The 25,226-nt window shown below is 48.0% G+C and overlaps 1 pseudogene; it reads right to left on the bottom strand.

Annotated features, from left to right (window-relative positions):
- Nucleotides 1–1,643: 1,643 nt before the first annotated feature.
- Nucleotides 1,644–25,226, bottom strand: LOC129014576 (osteoclast stimulatory transmembrane protein-like; annotated as a pseudogene).

Below are 25,226 nucleotides of genomic sequence, written 5' to 3'. Positions count from 1 at the left end.
CAAGCCAAAAAGAAAGCAACAGAGAAAGTTTGCTAGCAAGATGAAAATTATGATTTTACGTAACTTAATCACAGAAATGACATCCCATCACCTTTGTCACATTTGATGAGCTAGAAGAAAGTCAAGGTCCTGTCCCTGTTCAAAGAGAAGGGACCACACAAGGGCATGAATACCAGAAGGTGGGGATCCTTCATGGCTATTTTAGATGTCTCTTCACCATACCAACTAACAGACATCTAAAAACTAAAATCTCAAAAGTAGCCCATGTTGTTTAGGAGTTCTACATCTGTTCTAAGGAAAGCTTCTGATGTAAACAAGAAGCCATGCACAAAGATGTTCGTTACAACATTTCTTATAATAGCAAAAACTAGACACCACCTAACCATCTACTAATGGGGGAACTGCTAAATAGCTAATGACATATCAATGCTCTTTAACAATAAAAAGTAGGGGCCATGGCATACTGTTGAAGGAAAAAACAATTTGCAGATATATATATACATACATATATATGCAGATATATATATATACATACATATATGTATGTATATATATGGTATCATGTTATTTAAAACTCAACAAACAATATTATATATTTCTATACTCTATTTACATATACATGTATATGCAGAAAAATATTTGAAGAGTACCCACCCAATGACAATCCTGGTTATGACTGTGGAGCCAAAGAAGGCAAACTGACTTGACTGTGGTTGTCAAAGGGGATTTTACTCTTATTTGAGAGACCAGTTAATTTCATGAACCATGGCAGCTAGACTACTCGGGTTTAAATCCTGGCTTATTGGCTGAGTGACTTTGGGAAAAATACTTAACCTCTCTGAATCTGTTTCTTCTCCTCTAGAAGAAGGATGATAATAACGCCATTGTTAAATTAATTTTAGCCTAAGGCTGCCTCCTTACGTATTTTAAGTTTGTCTTAAAGGTTTCTCTATACATAGTGAACTGTAACCTACCTGGATGAGTAAACAGAGTGTAACCTACTCTTGTACCAATCACTGAGTTTCAACCAATCAAAGGTGGCCAACTGTTCAAACTGTGTGCAAATAAGGCAAATGCCAAGCTGTAACTAATGCAGCTGTTTCCGTACCTCATGTGTGTTTTCTGTACATCTCTTTCCTTTTTCTGTCCATAAATATTATCTGACCATGTTGCACCCCCCCAGAGTTGCTCTGAGCCTATTCTGGCTCTGGGGGCTACATTCTTTGCTCAATTAAACTCTGTTAAATTTCATTTAAGTTTTTAACTAAACAAGTATTTGTTGTTTATCTGAAATTCAAGTTGAACTGAGTGTCCTGTATTTTAATTTGGCAATCTAATCCTGGCAATGGAAAGACCCTGAAGGAATTTGAGGCAGAGGAATAACATAATCTAATTTAAGATTTAATAAATACCTTTATTTATAAAATTTAAACTCTGGGTTACTATAAATGAGTTTAGAGGATTTCGAGGCATATAAATAAGTCCCAGGTGCATTTAGAGAAATTCATGATGCAAGGTCTCCATCTAACAGGCAGAGCAGTTGGTGCAGATGAGATGAGCCTGATGTCCAACCGGCCTGCAGGAGCCATGAGCTGTCTGGCACTTCCTTGACTGCACCTTTGCATGGTTATTTATATGTTATGTTATCCAGGCCTCTCATACCCAGTATCTCCTTCCGTCCTGACCACATCCTTGCGTGGAAAGTAGGTCAATGGTAAATATGCAGTCGTTATGCAGATGTAGAAACCGAGGCTCAGAGAGGTGAAGTGACCTACCCAAGGTCACACAGGGAGGCGGCACAGGGCCAAGTTTACAACTCAGGTCTCTGCAACTCCAAAGCTCTTTCCCCTCTTCCTCACTGCTCTGGGTTCTTCAAGGCATCCAGCCTGCAGTTTATCCATGCCGGAGGCCTGCAGGCAGGTCTGGGTGTGGGGCGCAGGAAGGAGCCCCCAGGGACAGCTGCTGGCCTTGGTGCCTGTCTGTCTTCGCTGAAGCCTGGCGTGCAGGTGGCGGACCCTCCTCGCCTCCTGGGCTGTGAAGAAGGAAGCGGCGATGGCGTGCCGCAGGCGGCGGGCGCAGGCCTCCAGGAGCACCATGGAGCCCGCCCCGCCAGGAGCTGCAGGGCCCCCGCGGCCAACGGGGCGGCCGCGCGGGGACGCGGGGACGGTAGCAGTGGGCACGAGCGGAGCTGTGGACAGAGACGAAGGGGCTCTCCGCAGGCGGCTGGTTGAAGAGGAAAGGGATGAAGCCCAGGACGGTGTATGCCACCTTGGGAAAGGAGAAAAAGGTAGCGTCAACTCAGGGCCCCTCTGGCCACTCCCCACCCCTAGAGGAGGCTTGTCCAGCTTTCCCTGCCTTCATCTGCAAAATGGGTACAGAAATAACCCATTTCCCAGGGTTTGAGGAGGACCCAATGAGACTAGGAGTCTGAAACAGGTTCTTTTGCCAAACAAAAATCACCATACAAATGTTACTATCGTTAGTATCTTTGAGCAGAATATTTTAGAGCAAACAAATTGTTGATGGATGTTTGCTCTTGCTGAGTCCTTAGTAAATACTTTAAATGTCCTATTCCATCCAATATGCACAATTCTATGGGTCGAGCCCAGGAGGAGCCTAATTTAAAGGATGGGAAGTGGCCAGGCGCAGTGGCTGATTCCTGTAATCCCAGCATTTTAGGAGGCCGAGGCGGGTGGATTACTTGAGGCCAGGAGTTCGAGACCAGCTTGGCTAACATGGTAAAACCCCGTCTCTACTGAAAATATAGAAAATTAGCTGGGTGTCGTGGTGCATGCCTGTAATCCCGGCTTCTCGGGGGGCTGAGGCATGAGAATAGCTTTAGCCCAGGAGGGGAGGTTGCCATGAGATTGCACCACTGCACTCCAGACTGGGTGAAATAGCAAGACTCTGCCTCAAAAAACAAACAAACAAAAAAGATGGGAAGCCCAAAGCCACACATGGGTTACATGTGCCGACCCAGGGGTCAGTCTCAGCCAAGGTGGGTCCCTGTGTCCTGCTTATAAGCACTGGGTTCTGCAGTTTCCATGGGTATGTCCAGGTGAGGAAGAATGGTATTTAGAGAGGTAGGGAAGAAAGAAGGTCACCATTTAAACTTTGGAACCAACCTGGGTTGGACTCTGCACTAAGCCAGGTGCAGAAGGATAGCCTGCCACACCCCAAATGGTTCAACTGAATGCAGGAGAAACTCCCAAACCTTTCAGAAAAGATGAAATAATGTCAAAGCAATGAGTGGGCCTAGCCAATTTATGCTTTCCCAGAGCGTCAGAGAGTGCCAGCCACAAAACTTGCAGAGTGAGGGCCCGCAGCTTGCAAGAAAATGCTGGAAGCAATTGTGGGGCATCTCAGGCTCTGGAAGGCACAGAGAATGATATTGCAGGAAAATCCTCAGAGACTGACTCCTTGGCCAGAGTCATTCAGAAAAGTCGGCTTGAATGTTTTAGGAAACCCATCAGATTACATCCCTTCCTCCTTCCCTCCCTTCCTTCCTCCCTCCCTCCCTCCCTCCCTCCCTTCCTCCCTCCCTCCCTCCCTTCCTTCCTTCCTACCCCTTCCCTTCCTTCCTCCCCCTTCCCTTCCTTCCTCCCTCCCTCCCTCCCTTCCTCCCTCCCTCCCTCCCTTCTCCCTCCCTTCCTTCCTCCCCCCTCCCTTCCTTCCTCCCCCCTTCCTTCCTTCCTCCCTTCTTTCCACCCTCCCTCCCTCTCTCTCTCTCTGTTCTTTCTTTTCTTTTCCTTTTTTTTTTTTTTTTTTGGAGTCTTGCTTGCCCAGGTTGGAGTGCAGTGGAGCAATCTCAGCTCACTGCAAGCTTTGCCTCCCAGGTTCAAGTGATTCCCTCACCTCAGCCTCTTGAGTAGCTGGGATTACAGGCATGCATTATCACGCCTGGCTAAGTTTTGTATTTTCAGTAGAGACGGGGTTTCACCATGTTGGCCAGGCTGGTCTTGAACTCCTGACCTCAGGTGATCCACCCACTTTGGCCTCCCAAAGTGCCGGGATTACAGGCGTGAGCCGCCATGCCCAGCCCCCTATTTTTCTTTGTATGTATACACGAGAAAGATATGACAAAATAAACCTATGTTAAATAACAAGCGAACTGTTCTATACAAATACAATTAAAATTCTAAGTGATAAGAAATCATTGTGTCAAAATTGAATTGGTAGCATTTTCTGCCCTAAGGATACATAAAATAATGGTGTGACTTGTAATTGATGACTATCTGAGATTTGGCGAAACACAGTCAATCAGGGAACATACTGAGAACATTGCCCTTTAATGTGATGTAAGAAATGCATTACAGGCATGGTGGCTCATGCCTGTAATCCCAGGCATGTGAGGCTGAGGTGGGAGGAGTGCTTGAGCCCAGGAGTTTGAGACCAGCCTGGGCAACATAGTGAGACCCCATCTCTAAAAAAATTAAAAATTAACTGGGTGATGGTGGTGCCTGCGTATAGTCTCAACTACTTGGAAGGCTGAGGTAGGCAAAGTCAGAGGCTCCTTTGAGCCTAGGAGGTCAAGGCTACAGTGAGCTGTGATTGCACCACTGCATTCTGGCCTGGGCAACAGAGTGAAACCCTGTCTCAAAAAAGAAAAGAAAAGAAATGCATTTTACAGCACCTTCAAAGCACAGATTGTATTGTAACTGAAGAAAATACTCACAAAGCCATACACTCCCTTATTGCCTACAACATAATCTTATAATTTTCCAGTCTCTTCTATTTCATTAAAAGCCTGTCTATGACTCCTTAAATTGATTAAACTGATTTTTTGCAGTTTGAAAAACATTTTCTTAGTGTGTAATAAGTACTTGATAAATATAAGCTGTTAATATTATTAGCTCAGGGTCTGACACTTTGATATGTTTTAGGCAATGGACTTTTGTGTGGGATCTCACTACTAAAAATAAAAAATAAAAAGATCTGTGGCAAAAGAAAGGATTGAAAAACACAACTCTTGATCTGATAGTAATGTATCTGATTATAACTTGACAGTAAATATTTTCTATATCACTGTTAAAACGGTAAATATTTCAAGCTTTGCAGGCCATACAGTCTCTGTTGCAGCTACTCAACTTTACAGCCACAGACAATGCATTAACAAATGGCATGGCTGTGTTCTTAAAAAAAAAAACTTTATTTACAAAACCAAGAAGCCATTGGATTTGTCCTGAAGGCTGTAGTTGGCTGCCTCCTGATCAAAGCCATTCCAAAGCCCTCCTCCAGTCTGATACAGACAGATGTGAGCTATTAATAGCAGCCACCCTTTATTAAATATCTCTTATGTGCCGTGGAGCTTACTAGGTACTTTAAGACAATACCACATCGTAAGATGCACAATAGCCTCATAGGGTTAGGAGCATTGATCCAATTTGTACAAATGAGGAAAACGGGGCTAGGACATGCTGCCACTTGTGAAAAGTGCCCTTGGGGGCAAGTCATTTTAAGGTGTCTGGGTGTCAGCATCCTCACCTGCAGTAGGAAGTGAAAATAGAACCCACTTCCTAGGGCCATTGTAGGTATCCGATGAGTCCCTCTGCCCATGGTGTGGGGCCCCATGGCTGATTCAAGGGCTATTTCTTGGAGGCAAGTCAAATGTAATCACAAGCCAAGGGTTTAACAGACCCTCCCCTTTCCCTCAAGACAATGACTCCCTTCCCTCTTCCCGTCATCACACATCATACTTGACCGTGAGTGTGATGGGCACAGTTGGCAACTTCTGATTCCAGTCCACGGTTGCCTGTGCCAGAAGGAAGGCCACATGGTCTGTGGCCACCAGGAGCAGGGCAAGCAGCCCCAGCCTTAGAAGACAACTCAACAGTTCCTCCTGTGACAGCCTCAGCCGAGCCGCCTGCAGCAGCCAGCTGGGTGGAGGGGCCACGCGGTGTGTGGCCTGGGCCTGTGATAACCACTGGGTCAGCTGTTGTGTGGCGCAGATATTGTCAAACCGCAGGTCCATCAGGTAGCAATGGAGGTACCATGCCGACTCCACCAGGAGGCCCAGCATAAACAGCCCAGTGACCATTCGCTGGGTCCTCAGCGCTGCTGCCCGGGCCAGGGACTCCAGGCCAGAGAAATCCTCCAGGACCTGCTGAGTGACCCTGAGCATGTGCAGGTAGAAGGCAGAGCCATTTTCCTGGGCCTCAAATGTCAGGCCCCGGCTGCCCGCCTGGCCTGTGGGGCCCAGAGCCCTGGATGCTGTGTGCAGCTGGTGAGACTCTACAGGGATCCCTCGGTGACACACCTCAGCACCTGCCCGGCTGCACCCGCATTGGCCAGGATGTTGGGCACCACAGCAATGGCCAAGGTGGCAGTGCTGTAGGACAGGAGCAGCCGGCAGCCCTGCTCCATGCCCAGGGTGGGCACGCTGAGTGCAAACAGTCAGCGGACTGAGGGCACCAGGCCCAGGCTCAGGAAGACCAGGAGGCCACAGACAGTGGCCACCATGGCTGAAGGTCCAGGAGGATAAAGCAGCAAGGATGCCAGCCGGTGATAAGCCAGACCTGCAGCAGCGGCAGCCAGGGAGGCACACAGGAGGAGCTGGGTCAGCAGCTGGCCACAGCTGGCTGGAACAGGCTGGGAGAAGGCATCCCAGGCAGCCCGCAGTGGGGCAATGGCCTTCCAGAGCCCCAAGTGCCAGGACCTCCACCTGCACACAAGGAAATTGAAGAGCATCTCTGTCAGGAAGTTGGGGAGTGTCTGTCCACTGCCCCTGCCCCACAAACCCATCACCCAGCTTTGCTAACAGGCTCCATCCTTTTAGTTACCCACGTGGACCCATCAGAGTAACTCACTCTATAGCCACGTAGCACAAGCTGAACCAATCAGAGCCTTCCCCAAGATTATTCTCGCTGAAACTGTCAGAAAAGAGCCCAAGTCCCATGCAGTTCCTGAAGATGTGAGGATGAATGCCTGCCCTGCTTGAGTCCATTATTACAGTTTTGTGAAGGCAACTGGTCCAAGAGAATGAAAGAGTCATGGAGTGAGAAGCACAGGTGAAAGAAAGAGAATTAGTAAGAGGAGAGAGAAAACGAGAAACAATTTCATTTGAATTCATAGTCTTGGTGGCTTGCTGTATGATCCTGGACCTTGTATTCTTTCCGGACTTCAGGGTCTCCTCTATAATTTAGGAGTGAGGAGGGTGGACTAGTGGGCCTGTGAGTAACTTTTATATTCTATCATACTTATATTTATTCATTCAACAAGCGTTTATTTAGCAACAACTTTGTGCTAACCACTGGAGAAACAGAAGTGAATAAAACAGAAGTCCCTGCCTTCATGGGGCTTGAACTATGATAAGACCGATGGCAGAGGAATAGTAAGGAAAGCTTGGATTCTGAACACATTTTGTTGGCAGAGTCAACAAGATTTGCAGAGGCTGATTGGTTGTGGGGTGTGAGAGAAAGAGGGGAGTCAAGGATGATGAGGAGCTTTTGTGTTTCAGCAACTGGAAGCACTGAGGTGTCATTTCCTAAGATGAGAACTCTGTGGTCAAAACAGGTTTGAGTGGAGGGGGACAGAGGAGGAATTCAGTTCAGAACTCTTAAATTTGAGATTCAGATGAGCCATTCCGTGGAGCTTTTGAGAACGTAGTTGGAAATAGAAGTCAGAAATTTAGAGGGGAGGTCAGGCTGGAGTTATAAAGTTGGGAGTCATTGATTTATAGATGGCTCCCAACTTTATATCCCTACCTAAAGCTATGGTGCATGATGATGTTCCTCAAGACAGTGTGCCGCTGGGGAGGAAAGACATCCAAGGACACGCCTCAAGCCACGTCAAGGTTAAGGGTTCTTAGATGAGGGAGGAACCAGCAAAGAAGACTGAGAAACCAATGTGGTGCTTAGGAAGCCAAGTAAACAAAATGTTTCAAGAAGGGAGTGATCAAGTACATCAAATGCAGCCAACAGGTCAAGAAAGATGAGGACTGAGCAATGCCTAATTAGCTGCTTAGCAGACACAGTTGACCTTGGCAGGGACAGTTTGGTGGCTTTTTAGGCCAAAACCTAACTTGGGCTCTTTTCTGACAGTTCCAGCAAGAGACTGGGTCCCGGAGAGACTGGAAGGAGAAGAATAGGAGACACAAATAAAGACATCTCTTTCCAGTAATTTCTGCAGTAAAAGAGCAGAGAAATGAAACAGTGGCTGGTAGCTACGGGAAACTGGACCAAGATAATGATGTAAAGTGAGGAAATCTATAGCATGTTTACAGGTGGGAGATCTCAACAAGAGGGGAGACGGTGACAAAGGGGAGACTCCCTGGAGTGGCATCTGTAGGGGTAGGGGGCAGAGGGTGAGACTGAGAACACGCAAGGTGGGGCTGGTCTTAGAATGGAGCAGGGGTCGTTCATCCTTAATAGCAGGTGGGAAAGCAGAGGAAATAGGTACAGATGATGGTGAATGAACAGGCAATGTGTGTGCACTTGTGAAAAGTATCCTCTGATATACACAGAACAGGGTAATGTTAAAGGGCATGAACTCTGGACTGCTTAGGCTCAAATTCCTGCTCCATCACTTGCCAGCTGTGCGACCTTGGGTCCATATCATAACCTCTCTCTGTCTCAGCCATCTCATCTGTAAAATGGAGCAATAAAAGCAGGCACCTCCTGGGGTCACTTTGTTCCTGGCACATGGTAAGCATCACATCAGCTGTTATCTACCACTAGAGTCAACTCCACTGGGGCAGGAACTTTGTCCCTTTTGATCACTAATATGTCCCAAGTGCCTACAATAGTGTCGCCATGTAGTGGGTGCTCCAAAAATATTCATTGAGAGTAGCATGACCAATTGCTTCTGTTTGCTCAGACTGGCAGGAAGCAAGGTCAGCAGAGAAGGTGAGATGCTGGAGGAGGTGATGGATGCTTGAAGAGGAAGAAGGAAGTACAAAATGGTTGCCCAGGAAAGTGGGAGAACAAATGAACTAGGGTAATAACATATGTGCTGGGCAACACTGAGGCCCACTTGAGGTTGAGATCATACATTATGTTAAGTGAGAGCAGGCAGAAAGGTTATATGGGAATAGGGTTGTAATGGGCAGGGAGGGTAATGGGGAGGCTATCACTGTGTTGGTTACAGGCATAGCTGCTGACTTGCTCCACCATCGTCAGCTTGAAGAAAAGCATGTGACTGGGTCTAGTTGATCCACGTACCTCTGATCCCCTGGCCACAGTGACTGGTGCGGGGATTGCACCTGACCGGAGGTGGGCCAAGAGAGCTTTCCTCGGGGGTTTGCTGCAACGGCTGAAAAAAACAAAACAAAACTGCTCTTAGTTGCCTTGAATGCTAAGCTGGTAGGAGGGACGCCCCGAGCCTTGGGGAACACCATGTAGTGTGAGTCGGCCGGGGATGAAGGCAGCACAAGGAAAACAGTGTTAGGAAACAGAGAGAGAGTCCCAGTGGCCTTGCTGGAGTACCTGGATCCAGACATGCCTGAAGCCCAAATCTATGCAGGACCACACACTAGAAAATGTCTGTTTTTCCCAAGGCAGTGTAAGATCAATCTGTCACTTGCAACTCAATGAGTCCTGACTAATACAGAAGCCTTTATCACGGTGAAATAATCCATGCAAAGCACCTTACACAGGACCTGACACAAAAGAAGGATCCTATAAAACTGCACCTCTTGTTACTCTGATGACATGTATGTCAACGATGTAAAAGTTCACTCGAGTCTCCTCTGTGCCAGGCTCTGTGCTGACCCCTGTGGACACCAAGATGAATTAAGTCGTGGTCCCACTAAAGGAATTCACAGTCTAATTCAGGAAACTTAAATAGATCATTAGAGTTTAAGTTCATTAAAAAAGAATTCTGAGCATGGTATGCCTGGGCCTGGACTGTGGTAGGATAGATGGAGAGTGACCCAGTTTTACCTGGGAGTCAGGAAGACTTCCTGGAAGAGGTGACATTCCAGCTGGGGGTGGAAGGACAAGTATCAGTTTGTAGGTGAAGAAGGGAGTTGGACATCCCTGACAGAAGGAACAGTGTGTGCAAAGGTCCTGCACTCTGACCATTGGGAAATAGGGAGTTGGGAGGACCAGAACAGTGGGAAGCTGCAGTGAGGCCTGTGGGGCTGGAGTGGAGGTCATAATCTTGAAACCCTAAAGTCTGAATCATATGCAAATGTGCTTTATTGTGGCTGTGTGTGTGTGTGTGTGTGTGTGTGTGATCTGCCCCCATTTGGAAATAAATAAGTTTCACATTAAAATCTGGGTTTCCATCTTTTCTTGAGAGATGAGAAGACCCGGGTTAGAGCTCCCACCTTTGCAACAGGTAGCTGGAGCTGAGTATCCACTACCCCCTTCCACAGGGGAGCAATCCGGCAGACTGCACCCCAGTAATCAATGAATGAGCCTGTCAGCACTCCCACAGGCGCATCCCCTTCCCAGCTCCTGAAGGCATTTGAATTTGGGACTAAACACCCCCTTCTACTATAGGCATGCTGCCTGAACGGCAGTGCTTTCAAGCAGGCGGTTGCTGGCCACCGTGGCAGGTGGAGAGGAAGTGGGGGAATCGCTGGGACTTGGGAATCCCTGTCGCTTCTGCTCTTCCACTTTTTAACGAAGCTCTCCTGGTTGGCTTGTCCTGCCCTTTTTGGGGTCCACCTCCCAGAGGGTTGGGCGAGCTGCCACATCTTCTGCCCACAAGCAGGAGCGGGTGGAAGGTATGGGAAGAGAGAAAGACAGCCTTTCCAAGCAACTTCTCTAATCTTTGTAGGAAGGTAGAATTAGCCCCATTTTACAGAGGAGGAAACTGAGGCACAGAGAAACCATACAGCTCCCCTTTCCCTCCCACTCCCTAGTTGTGTGCCTCCAAGGGGAGCCTGATCCCTGCTCTTGGAACTGCCAAGTGCTGGGAGCAGTGGCTCTGGTCTCCTTCCACAGCTCCCTTCCTGTCTTTAGCCTGACTTGGACCTGGCTTCAAATCTCAGCTCTGTCACTCCCTAGCTATGAGACCTTGGGCAGGTGACCTCGTCTCTCTCTGCCTGTTTTCTCCTCTTAAAAAAGGTTAATGAGACTGGGTGCAGTGGCTCACACCTGTAATCCTAGCACTTTGGGGGTCTGAGGCAGGTGGATCATCTGAGGACAGGAGTTTGGGACCAGCCCCAACATGGTGAAACCCTGTCTCTACTAAAAATACAAAAATTAGCTGGTATGTGGTGGCGCGTACCTATAGTCCCAGATACTGGGGAGGCCGAGGCAGGAGAATCGCTTGAACCTGGGAGGCAGAGGTTGCAGTAGGCTGAGATCGTGCCACTGCACTCCAGCCTGGGCACAGAGCAAGACTCCATCTCAAAAAAAAAAAAAAAAAAGGTTAATGAAAATAACAGCTAACATTTATTGAGCACTTACTGTGTATCAGGCGCCGTTTTCAACAATTTCCCTTCAAATTCACGGAACCCTTACTTTGAACATCCCTTTATGGTAAGGATGTTATTTTCATTCTTCACCTCAGAAAACTGAGACTCAGAGAGCTACGTCGCAACCACGCCACTCAGCTGTTAATGGTACTGCCATGATTGCTAACCAGCAGGCTGGCTTCTGGCTATACAAGTTAGCCACTGGGCTCTGCTGCGGCGGAGGGGACAATTCACGGACTTCGTGATTACTTCATAGTGCAGCTGGTACTGCAAATAGTAGGTACTCAATAATGTAAGTTCCCCATGCACACCTTCTGCAGTTATTGCCCTGCACGTCTGCTATCAGGCTGCTCTGAAAGCCAGTTCCTACCTGGAATGCCGACACCTCTCCAGCATCTCTGTACCCCATCACTCCCAGCAGGCTTCCCCTGAGCCCCCACTCTGTGGGATGGACCAGTTGGGGCACAGCAATTTTCCATTATAAGGACATGTTGCCTGGGTCACTCTCAGGCCTGAAGGGGAATGTCCTGCGGCTTGGATAGGGGAAGTGACATTCTCATAGTCACACAGCGATTGAATGGAATACCTGAGGCCACAAGCCTCAGAGGGCCTAACACCCTTCCCAGACCTCGCCCCCTGCAGGACGTTAGACCAGCCACCAGGTCTGCAAAGAACTAAGTACACGAGGCTGACCAGCAGCAGCAAACTCGTGTATCCACCCACAGGGGCCAGCCTGCTCAAGTTATGAACAAAGCAGGACAAATGCAAACAGGAGTGAATTGCAAAGTGTAGCCCCCCACTCCCTCCTGTCTGAGCAGTTGTCACTCATCTCCAATTGAGGGTCAAAGCCTCTTGAAAATGAGGCCCACCGTGACCAGATTTTCCAACTTTTCTAAAGACGCCAGTCATTCTCTTTTTCATGTAAATGCCAGCATTTTTTTTTTTTTTTAATGAAAGACTATTGTGCAGACCAATCTTAACAGGTCTCTGGGCCCAAGCCAGCATGAGGACCATCAGTTTTCACCTTCTGCAGGAAGCCTTAGTCAGGCCTGCTGTCAGCTGTCTGCCTGCAAGGAGGTGTCTAGCTATTCCCCAAAACTGCAAGGGCCCTGGACTGGAGGCAGCAGGCCTGAACTCAAATGCCAGCTTTGCTACTTACTGTGCTGTGTGACCTTGGGCAAGACACTGTCCCTCTCTGAAGTTGTGCATCCTCTGCTATAATGAGAGGAGTATAGTACCTACTTTAAGGACTGTTTGAGGATTCAATGAGATAATGCATGTAGAGTGTTCAGTAAGCAATAGGTAAATGCTTATGCCCCGTTCCCTCCTACCTGCACTGACAGCTCTGCTGAGTGAGCCCCTGTCTGCTCACATCTGATTGTTCAGACTTTTGATGCTCACCAGGCCACCCTGGCTTGGATCCCATCACATAGCAAACTTCAGGGCATTGTGCTGGTCAGACAAAACAGTCCCAGAAGCCAGCCACCAGCATTTGCCCAGTTTCTGCATGGGCACTAGGGAGCTGGTTAGATAAGGACCAGGCAGTTCATTTCCAGAAGGCCTCAGGTAGATATGTAAGATTTGGGAGCATGGGGGCAAAGGGAGTGAACAGGCAAAAGATATTTGCGGCTTTTCTCGGTACACGTAGACAGTTACCTCTGTCTATGTAAGGCTGGCCTGACCTCAAGGCCCACAACATCCAGAAGGGGCTTCTGAATCATCAAAAATAGAATCAGCATTGTTGAGGGGAATTTGTGGATGGAGGATTCAAAGCCATAAGACACAAGAGGAAGAGGAAGAGGTAAGCCTTCAGATCTTCCTGGAGAGCCTGGTCTGGGATCAGAATCAGAGATCCATAGAATATTATTTTCAGTAGAGATGAAGTTTTGCCATGTTCCCCAGGCTGGTATCAAACTCCTGGGCTCAAGGAATCTGCCCACCTCAGCCTCCCAAAGTGCTGGGGTTATAGGCATGAGCTACTGCACCCAGCTGCATAGACTATTAGAGTCATTGAATTCTTCAGCCTTCTTCAATGTTGCCATTGGTTTGAGATGGTTTGAGAATATGGAGAAGCAACCAAAACCTTCCTATATTGCTGGTGCTATCCAATAGCAACTGTACGTGAGCCACCAACTCGAACCGTATGCATAATTTAAACTTTTCTAGTAGCCCTACTCACAGTCCACTGATTCAAATGTTAGTCTCATCTAAAAACACTCTCACAGAAATATCCAGAATAATGCTTGACCAAATATCTGGGCACTATGGCCCAGCCAAGTTGATACATAACATTTTTTAAATTAAAAAAATTGAATTTTAAAAAACAGATATTAATTTTAATAAAATATTTTAGTCGATGTAACATATCAAAAATATCCTTTCAACATGTAAACAATATAAAAAATTGACAGGATATTTTACATCCATTTTCTCATACTACAACTTTCTACTTATGACAAATCTCAATTTGAACTAGCCACATTATAAATGTTCAATAGCCACACACAGCAAGTGGCTCATGTGTTGCACAGGGCAGCTATAGACCATTTCCATCATTACAGAAAGTTCAGTGGGCAGGGCTGCTCTAGGCCATTAGAACCCGTGACCGCTAATGCTGAAATGGACCTCCCGGATCATGCAGTCCAAGTGTCATAGATTCAAGTGCTTTCACAAGCCAGGAAAGTGACAGAGTTGAAAGAGGAGAGCCAGTGTAAGACACTGAAGAGTGGTGGGGACTGAGGCTAATGAATGTTTATGTTCCAACTTAAGATTTCCTCCACAAACTACTCAGCTCCAAACAATTGTTGTCAGGTGCCAATGAGGGTCTCATATTGCTAGATAGATGTGGTATTTTCCTTTCCAAGAGAAGCAGAAATCCAAATTTTTATGTGAAATCTCCTGAATTTTAATGACTAGCAAATAATAATTTAAAATTCATCAGGGGTCGGGCACAGTGGCTCACGCCTGTAATCTCAGCACTTTGGGAAGCCGAGGCGGGAAGATAACTTGAGGCTCAGGAGTCCAAGACCACCCTGGGTAACATGGAGAAACCCCATGTCTACTAAAAATAGAAAAATTAGGTGGGTGTGATGGTGTGCACTCCCAGCTACTCCGGAGGCTGAGGTGGGAGGATCACCTGAGCCTGGGACATGGAGGTTGCAGTGAGCTGAGATCACACCAGGCCACTGCACTCCAGCCTGGGCCACAGAGTGAGACTCTGTCTCAAAAAACAACAGAAAAAAACAAACAAACAAGAAAACCTCACAGGGGAGAGAACAAACAAAACCTGGCTGAGGGCTGCCACCAGATTGCAAGCTCTGATGTGGTGTCAGCCCTTTGTGCCGCATTCTTCTCAAAGCTTGTTTCTCCAGACCCCTCCCCATGCTCCTCCTCCCTGCCCTGCATCCGGGAGGTGGACCTGGACGGGCTGCATCAAAGCCCCTCTTGCATTCTGGCTCCTGTTGGTGCAACACATAAAATTTCATGTGTCAATTTGGCTGGGCCATGGTGCCCAGAGATTTAATTATGCATCAGTCTTGATGTTTCTGTGAGTATGCTTTGGGATGAGATTAACATTTGAATAAGTGGGCTTTGAGTAGGGTGGATCACCCTCCAGAACGTGAGTGGGTCTCATCTATCAGTGGGAGGCCTGAATATTGCAACAGACTGACCCTCCCTGAGTAAGAGGGCGCTCTGCGGCAGTCAGCCTTCAGATTCCAACTGCAGCACTTTGTTGGCTCTCCAGCCTACTGGTCTCCCATCAGATTTTGGACTCACTAAGCCTCCACAATGGTGTGAGCCAATTCCTAAAAGAAATCTCTCTTTCTCCTCTCTTGATAAGATGCGCGCGCACACACACCCACACACACACACCCACACACATACACACACACACACCCACCCTGTTGGTTGGTTTCTCTAGAGAGCCCTGACTCCCCAGCAGAAGAGCTGAGGGATGGAGGAGAGGAAGAGCCCACCCTTTCCTGCAGCCACCAAGAGCCGGCTGTGTCCCTGGAACCAGATCCCATCAGGGATCTTGCTCCCTTGAGGCCTTGGGCTGGGAGGTGCTCCTCCACTCCTCACTCCCTGATTTCTCAGCACTGGGGTCCCACACTTTTCCTGTAGTCCTCCTACTCTCTGCTCACCTTGCAACTTGACCTTTTACTAAACTCTCCACAAATTAGCTAGTTTGCATGCTTTCTATTTCCTCTTGAGACCCACCTATGTGCTCTCATTTCTCAGACAAAAAAAAGTCAAAATCCAAAATAGTAGGCCAGGTGCAGTGGCTTGTGCCTATAATCCCAGTGCTTTGGGAAGCAAAAGCAGGAGGACTGCTTGAGGCCAGGAGTTCAAGACCAGCCTGGGCAACATAGCAAGACCCTGTCTCCACAAAAAATAAGAAAATAAGCCTGGCATGGTGGTGCACAACTGTAGTTCTATTTACTCAGTAGGCTAAGGTGGGAGGATCACTGGAGCTCAGGAGTTCAAGGTTACAGTGAGCTATAATTGCACCCTGTGCCCCAGCCTGGACTACAGAGCAAGACCTAGTCTCAAAAAAAAAAAAAAAACAAAAATAGTAAAGAGATCTGCTCAAGGCCACACAGCATGTTAGAGATGGAGGCAGGATTCCAATGAGGCTTATTGAACTCCTTGTTTAGTGACTTTTATTTCATCTCTTCTTTTACACCTACCATCACCACCTCTATTTCTCCACCTACTTGACTCTGTATCTGTTTGACACCCATACTGGAATATGTCTATGTCTAATCTGTCACTCTGTGTACCTGTAGCTCATCACCTCTATGTGTTCCTGTGTTTTTCTTAGTGTATTTCCTCTATATTTTATTTAAATACTCCCCTGGTGATGGCCACCGAGGTGGCCTCAAACAACAGTGGCACAAACGTCCTCTGTCACTGTCTCCTTAGGGCCCATGGGGTAGTTTTCTGGGTCGTAGGAAATACAGATAATGAGCACCCCTAATTACTGCCAAGTTGCTGGCCGGCTGACAGGGTTTCTGTTTCCTTATATCCTACCAGGACTTATTGTCCACTTTTCTTGTTTTTGCCAGTCTGATTGACATGTTGTTGAATTTTATTTTAATTTGCATTTATTTGCAAATTATAAACACACAGGTTTGGGTGTCTCTTCACAACCCTGTTGGCCATGTAGATATCCCTTTTTGGGATGATATTTCACAACTTTTGTCCACTTTTCTCTTGGGGGTTATGGTAAATGGCTTCCAAACATGGCAGCCCACTGTCCCTCCCCTCCCTGGTGGATGCTGCCCCTGCCATCAAGGGCTGGAGTCTATTTCCTTCCCCTTGAACCAGGCCAGTCCTGTGAGCTACTTTGACCAATAGAATTTGGCAGAATTGACGTTCTTAGACTTCCACATCCTGCCCTTAGAGGCCTTTTAGCTTCAGTTTTTGTCCTCCTTGAAGACCACTATCATGTAAAGAGGTCCAGGATAGACTCCTGGAGAAGCCACGTGAAGAGAGGCCCTGAAGTGTCAGTGGCCACTGCAGAGCTTCCAGCCCTAGCAAAACTCCCAGCTCATGGGGCAGAGGCAATGCCATCCCTGCAGAGCTCTGTCCAAACACAGAAACGTGAGCCAAGAAATTGCTGTGTTTCAAAGCTGTAAGTTTGGGGATGGTTTGTTATGCAGCCACAGATAACAAAAACAAGGTTTTGTCTGTTTTGTTTGTCTTGTCTTTTCTGAGTTGGGGTGCTCCTCATATCTTCTGGACATGAGCCCTTGGTGTATTCCAAGGACTCTGAACCAGCCCTGCCACCTCCTTGCTCCCATGCCGCCATGAGCACACTGCAATGGTGCTGCCTTCTACCCGCAGATCTTCTTTTTCACTAAGAATGGCAAAGCCCTTCAGGCTTCAAGGACTGAGTAACATCCGGTCAGAGCAAGCTAGGATGGCTTCTCAGGAAAGCTGCAGAGAGACCTGGTAACCATAAGAGGCAGAATCTAGATTTACAAATGCCACAAAGTTCCAGCTCAGAGCACCCAGCTAAGTGAGGCAATCTGCTCATCTGAACCTCTGCACTTGCCGTCCCCCTGCCTGGAATGTTCTTCCCAGAGGCTCCCCATCACTCCCACTTTCTCCCTTCCTCCCACATTGCCATAAGCATCTGGCTGACTCCTTCAGGTCTCAATCCAATGCCTTCTCCTCAGAGAAGTCCTCCCGGGCCACCCTGGCTAAAGTAGCCTCTGAATCAGTTTATCATCTTGGTTAGTTTCATTTTCTTCTTCGTCGGCATCATGACCCAGAGTTGTTGTATTTATTTGTTTATCTTCCTATTGCCTGTCTCCCCTGCCAGTGTGTAAGTTCCATGTGGGCAGGACAATGAACCAGAACATGACAGGTTCCCAATAAATGTTTATTGAATGAATAAATGGAAGAAGGAGTGAAAAAAGTAATGAATGAAACAGACCCCAGATCAGAGGGTGAGATGGCTTTCTCATTAATTCTGGTGCACATTCAAGCAGCAAATATTTACTGAACACTTGCTATGTGCCAGAAATTGTTCTAGGAACTGGAGTTAGAGCAGTAAAAAAAATACCATTTGTATTTTCATAAATTTATATTCCAGAGGGAGAGGAAAATAAGTTATACAGTGCCCTAAGTATTAAGGAGAAAATATAGCAGAGTAAGAGGGTGGAGGGTACTGAGGGTGATATTTTAGACAGGAGGTCAGGGAAGTGTCTCGGGGGAGGTGACACCTGAGCAGGGGCTTGAATAGAATAAGTGGGGAAACCAGGCATATATTTGGAAGCAGAGTGTTCTAGGCAGAGGGAACAGCACGTGCAAAGGCCCTGAGGCAGGAGAGTTTGAGTAGATGGCTAGAGAGGGGAGGGAAGAGCAGAAGAAAATGAAGTCGAAGACATCAATTCTGTAGAATCCACAGCCCAGGAATTTGGGGCTTTGAAGCTCTCTTATGTTCAGAAAGGTAAATCATCTCCAGGCCCAATGTTGATGAACATTCTTTATTTCACAGTATTTTTGATCAGAAGTCTTTGAAATCATGATTCATCTTGTTACAAATCCCACGGGTTTCTCTTTGAATGAACCTCTCGCCTCCAGTCCCATACAAGCGCACCTCCCGCCAGCCCCAGTGGGTTGTAACTGTGATTCAACAGAGTGCTCTGCTTGGAAAGGAGGTAGAGCTCAACCTCCAACTCAGAGGGCCTCTCCCACTGCTCTCAGGGAAATGCCCATGATTCACTCGTGCTGTATCAAGAATGAGTGCAGCTGAGTGCTGCCTTCCCAGCTGGCCAAGTGCTCCTAGGGGAATCTCCACCCTCAGAGGCTTAGGAAGGGGAAGAGTGATGATTCAGGGCCCCTGGGCTGGTGTCTTTTCTGATACTGGGCTAACACTGGGCCATTCCATTCAGCAGACACTCCCTGAGGGCCTGCGCTCCTCACTGGGATGCCAGAATGCTTCTGCTTGGAACAAAGAGGGATTAAACCCTTGAGGGCAGACACCATTTCCATCCTTGGGCTCATGGGGATGTCTCTGTTTCACCCATATGTAGAAGGGGACAATCATTTTGCTTGCCTGAGGCATTTCACCCTGGCCTTTTACAAGGCCCCAATTTATCTTTTGACTTTTCTCTCACCCCTGAGAAATGGGGCCTTTGATCATTAAACATGCTTACCGCTTAAGGTGGGGTGTGGGGAGGTCAAGGCCACCTGCTGGGACAAGAAGCAGCTGACCGCCCTGCAGCCACAGAGGCCCCTGGGGGCCACATGCAAGAAGGTCCTGGCTGGAGGGGTCACCCCATGTGAGGACAGGACCCAGGCCTGGCCTGATCCCAGAATTATGGCCAAACTGACCCAGATGAAACAGGAGAATCCTAAATCTCTCAGGTCGAGATGTCAGCTGGAGTTTTCAGAACTTCCCCTGGTGTGCTCAGGAGCCCAGAGAAACAGCAAAGAGGCTTTGCATAGTCTCATGTCCTTGGAAAGCCATCTGTCCCTTTCCCTGTCTCCAAGGATTAAAAAAGAATCTCTGACTGCTGGTTTTCGGCAGGGGTAAAACAACTGCTGCAGAATGGACACCAGCTAAGCAAAAACACACACTGCTTGTGAACAGCTGGAGCAACTGGAACAAATGGACTGGAACACTGTATCCCAGGAAAGTGATCTTTAAAGACAAGGTGGTCTCTCCAGTGTAATCAAAAGTAGTCACTGGGGGATAATGTTAGCTGTGCCCATGGGAATGAATAGCTTCTCATCCCAACTATACGAGACAAACACTGTGCCACATTTGCTCAATGTTGATGAAACTGGGCTCTCTTGCATCCTAACGATAAAACAGCTCACTGATAAAGGAGCACATTTCTCAGGCAGCAGATCTGAGAGATATCCGGGCCTTGAATTGCATGAGAGAGAGAGAAAGTGTCCTAGATAATGGCTCGTGGACCCAAGTAGACCACTGGAGGTCACCCTTGCTTGCTGCATATTGGATTACAGAAAAGAATTGTTTGATTGTTTTGTAGAGTCTTAGCAACAGGTGATGGTGACAGCCCTTTGAGATGGTTCGGCCTCAAGGGAGTCCCCCAGGTGGACTCAGAGGGTCCAAAATGTGTCTTTGGCCAAGGTGCGTGGCAATGCTCTGACATTGATGGAGTGCATATCAGCCGAGTCTGGGAAGGTGCCCAGCTGGAAGATGGTCTGTGCCTAGGTATTCATAGCCAAACTGAGCAACAAGACATCCATCAAGTTCATCAGGAGGCCTGTCCACACCTGAAATAAAGCCCAGACAGAGGGAGGGGTCAGCACCTGACCCACCATACAGATGGGAACATTCAGACTCAGAGACAGGAAGTCACTCACCCGAGATCGCACAGACGGGAAGCGATGGAGCCAGGACACAGACCCAGGTCAGTCAATGCCTGGGCCCTTCAATCTTTACGTTACCCTAGGCTGTCACTCAAAAAGTTGCAAATGTCCCCCTTCATTGATGGCCTCTAGGTTCCAGGCGCTGTGTGCTATGCAGTTGTCATAGGATTATGCCATTTAACCCAGAAAGCAACCTTACAAAGCTGATTCTTATTAATCCCCATTTTATAGAAGAGGAAAATGAGACCTAGAGAAGTTGACTTGCCCAAGGTTACCTAACTTGAAAATAATCTTGTCTGATCATTAAACACCCCTATCCCACACACATATACACAAACACACACGCACGTACAAACACATATATGTACACATATATACAGACACACACACATACACACACACTTCAGGTTCAGTCCAGTCAGGGAGTCTTAGTCAAGGCTACCGTTGTCCTATTGGGAAGCATTTTTCTTCTGTTGGTGGCGAAAGTGCCCGTCTCCTCCCCACCCTGGCTGGCCTCTTGGACCGCTCAGTCCACCTTGGGCTGAAAATCCCTGTTTTCCCACCTGGGTCTTCTGGCTGCCCCGCCTTCACATAGCCCAGCCTGAATCACATGGTGAGACAGTTACTTCCTTTCCAATTCTCCATCTGTCTATTCTTCCCAGAGAAAGTCTCTCTTAGGGGTGTGATAGGAAAATAAATCTTGGGGACCCCAAATCACTAAGCTGAAGGGAAAAGTCAAGCTGGGAACTACTTAGGGCCAAAATGCCTCCCATTTTATTCAGTCATCCCTCTGCTCACTGAGATGAATGCATATCTGATTGCCTTCTTTGGAAAGGCTCATCAGAGACTCAAAAGAATGTGACCATTTGTCTCTCATCTACCTGTGACCTGGTAGCCTCTCCCCTCTTTGAGTTTTCCCGCCTTTCCGGACCAAACCAATGGTCACCTTACATATGTTGACTGATGTCTCATGCCTCCCTAAAATGTATAAAATCAAGCTGTGGGCCGGGCGCGGTGGCTCACGCCTGTAATCCCAGCACTTTGGGAGGCCGAGGTGGGTGGATCACGAAGTCAGGAGATCAAGACCATCCTGGCTAACACGGGGAAACCCCGACTCTACTAAAAATACAAAAAATTAGCTGGACATAGTGGTGGGCGCCTGTAGTCCCAGCTACTTGGGAAGCTGAGGCAGGAGAATGGCGTGAACCTGGGAGGTGGAGCTTGCAGTGAGCCGAGATCGCGCCACTGCACTCCAGCCTGGGCAACAGAGAGAGACTCCGTCTAAAAAAAAAAAATCAAGCTGTGCTCCATCCACCTTGGGCATGTCTCATCAGGACCTCCTGAAGCTGTGTCACAGGCATGTGTCCTTAAGTTTGGTAAAATAAACTTCCTAAACTTACTGAGATCTGTCTCAGAGTTTTGGGGTTCACAGGGGCCACCGTGGCTTCAGCACTTCTCTGCTCCTGTCAGTTGCCCTTTTAACAAGGAGAGGCTCAGAACCTTCTCCAGGCAGCTGCTACCAGGGAGAGCTTAATTCTTTTGTTTTTGTGCTTTGCATTTATTTTAGACTTACCAGCCATGGCATATATTAATAATACTGGTTTTCCATTGATGCATGTATTGGAATACTCTTCTTTAAGGTTTTTTTTTTTTATGTCAAGCTGATTTAGTAAAAGTGTTAAATAAATATTACCACGGACAGGTGGGGGACATGCTGTGTGTGCTGTCCTGCCTCTCTTCTAAGGGCACAGAGGTGGAAGCCCCAGCACCTTGGGAGGATTAGAGGGAGCCTGGCCGACACATTGGGGAAAGTAGGGGAGGATTGCATCTGCCTTTGCCAGGGCTCGAAATTCCTGCTGGTCCCATGTTAGTTATGTGATTAACACCTAACTCATTACTCTCAGGAGCAAACCTGCAGGTGGGCCATCCCTGCCTGGGACTGGCTGACTGGGGGTGCCCCTTGTACCCTTCCACATCTCTTGCAAGTCTCTACCTCTTGGAGATTCTCCATTACTCTGGCTGTCTTTGTTCTCCATATATGTGCTGTTCGCATTGCTGCCCTCTTCGCTGTCTTTTTCTCTAAGTATCCTCCCTGCTTGCACACTTGTCCCTCCCACCCTAACGATCCACTCCAGCCAGCAGCCAAAATGATCTTCTACAGACAGAAGTGAAATCACATCATTGTCCTGCTTAAAACTCTATCAAGGGCCCCCACTGCGGTTTGAATAAGATACCAAGTCTGTGCCCTGCCCCGCTGTTCCCTGACCCCGCGTCTCCAACCTTATCCTTCCCCAACTCCACTGCAGCCACCCCAGCCTCCTGGCCCTCAATTTCTGGAGCACTCGTTGCTGTTCCTCACTTCCAGGCCTTTGCACTTGCTGCGCCCTCGGTTGAGACTTCCCTTCCCCTTTTTCGTTGCAAGGCTGGCTGCTTCCCATGTCACCTCCTTGGAAAGGGCTTCCCTGCCAACTCTCTCCCCCGTCCTCTTCCACTTCCTCATGTTTTATTTCCTTCTGAGCACCTAGCAGTATTGAAATTTACATAATTTAAGAAAATCTGCTGAACTTGTTGACGTCTGTTTCCACCAATAGAAAGCACCCTTCTTGGGGCCGGGCGTGGTGACTCACGCCTGTAATCCCAGCACTTTGGGAGGCCGAGGCGGGCGGATCATGAGATCAGGAGATCGAGACCATCCTGGCTAACACGGTGAAACCCTGTCTCTACTAAAAGTACAGAAAAATTGGCCGGACGTGGTGGCTGGCGCCTGTGGTCCCAGCTACTCCGGAGGCTGAGCCAGGAGAATGGCGTGAACCGGGGAGGTGGAGCTTGCAGTGAGCCGAGATCGCACCACTTCACTCCAGGCTGGGCGACAAGAGCGAGACTCTGCCTCAAAAAAAAAAAAAAAAAAAAAAAAAAAAGAAAAAGAAAAAAGAAAGCACCTTCCTTAGAGGCAGATCTGTGTCTCTCCTGCTCTGTAGTGCTCCCAGTGGCTGGAACATAGAATGCACTCAGTAAATACTGCTGAAATGAATGAATGAACAAATGAATGAGCGTCTCTGTCTCTCTGTCTCCCCTCTTCCCTGTTTACTCTGTGTCTCCCTTTCTGCCTCTCTCTCACTCTTGCTCTCTCTCCCCATGTGTCCTGCAGGGGTCTTGTGCCTGCAGTGCCTGCATCGTGAATTGGTTAAGCAGGCTGCCCTTCTTGGCTTTGACAGTTTTGGAAGGATTATTTGCAAAGCCAGTGGAGAGGGAAGAGGCTGCAGGATTCAGGAGCGGGGAGGGAGGAGCTGGTTCAGCAGGGAGCTTCCAGGAGAGGGAACACATTGCCAATGGCTGGGCCCTGCTGAAAGCTGGTGGGGTCTTCCCACTGCTACAGTCCTCAGCTTCTGTCTCCTCCCCAGCTGGCTGGGCACTGAGGCCCACCTCTGAGTCCCAGGGTGTGTCTGCTACTTCTCTCTCCTGAAGATTCTGGGCCCAAAGTAGGGTCCAGAGGGAGGGGGAAGTCCCTCGTGCTTGAAGCAAATTTTGGAAAGTAATCAGTAAGGCAGTGTTTCCTGAAATTGTCTAAGTGTGAGAATCATCCCATAGTCTCTGCTAAAATGTATGTTCCTGGCCCCACTCAGAAAGACCTATTCAGAGATTGGGGAGTGGGGTCAGGGTGCAGAAGTCCTGAACAGAGGCCTTGCCCACCCCCTGCTGCCCACCTACCTCCCAGGGCCTCTGCTGGGAAATGCCCAGACTCAGCATGTCTTTGACCAGCAAGTGTCCAGTGGCAAAGGCGATGGAGTTGGGGGTCGTCGAGACTGGGAGCATGAAGGCAAAGGAGCAGCTGACTGTGCCCAGAATCATCAGATATGGGGGCTGCATTCTCAGACGGATGGCCTGGGCCCAGGAGAGGCGGGAGAGCACAGGAGAGAGACCAATGCAGAGCGACCACAGCAAGAGAGAGAGAGAGACAGTTGGAAAGAGGGACACAAAGATGTAGAGACAGAGAGACAAAGACATCCACAGAGATTGGCAGAGTGGCAGAGAACAACAGGGCCAAGTAAGAAGAGGGAGTTAGAGAGACAGAGAGAGAAAGGCAGTCAGAAAGATACATGCATAGGCAGAAACAGACACAAGCAGGTAAGAAGAGAACCAAATCAAGAGAGAGGCGGAGAAAACATTCCCAGGGTTGGTGACATTCAAAGGCCACATTGTGATTTGATCAGGGATGGGCTGGGGTGATGTACCTAGAACACTCCTTCTCCAATGTGAGAGTGCAGAAAAGCACTTGGAAGGCTGGTTAAAGCTCAAGTGGCTGGCCCCACCTCACCCAGAATTGCTGATTCAGTAGATCTGGGGTGGGACCCAAGAATCTGCATTCCTGACATGTTCCCCAGTGCTGCAATGCTACTGGTCTAAGGCCTATACACTGAGAACCAGGGCTTTAAAACACTTCCCCTGCCTGCTCCTTCCCTCAGCCAAACAATCTCAACCCAGAGTTGGCCTCCAGATACATCTTGTTGGGGGCATCCCTAGATTTCAGTGAGAAAGGAGCTCACGAGAGCATCTGTCGGCATCTCTCCCAAATTACTAAGACTGCTTGTGTGAAACCCCCCTGTGGGCTGGTCTCAGTTAGTGGGCCACCAGTTTGTCACCTCTCCCACCTACAATTAATGTTGATCACTTCTCTGGCATTTTACTTAAATAGGATGCTTTTGGTCCTTCTAGGGAATTTTTGCAACCCAAAGCATATTTATTTTCTCAAAAAGCTCTAAAATCACTCCCTTGCATGTAAAATGTTTTTTGATTTTGATGATAAGCAAAGTTTACAAGAATGTCATTTGCAAGTGTCTTTTCCAGCAAAAGCTGCCCCTTACAGACCTGGCTGGCTTCTACGCTCCCTCTTCTCCTGCATACCACCCATAGCACTCCCATTTCTCTCAGTCACCAGGTCTCCCTGAGGACTTGCACCCTGTACTGCTGTAAAATGGCGAGCCACTTTGGAAGGCAATTTCCTCAT

This window comes from Pongo pygmaeus, chromosome 16 (genome assembly GCF_028885625.2).
Source record: "Pongo pygmaeus isolate AG05252 chromosome 16, NHGRI_mPonPyg2-v2.0_pri, whole genome shotgun sequence".
Classification (NCBI taxonomy): domain Eukaryota; kingdom Metazoa; phylum Chordata; class Mammalia; order Primates; family Hominidae; genus Pongo; species Pongo pygmaeus.
The sequence above is the reverse complement of the archived record's forward strand: the minus strand, read 5'-3'. Positions and strand labels throughout refer to the sequence as shown.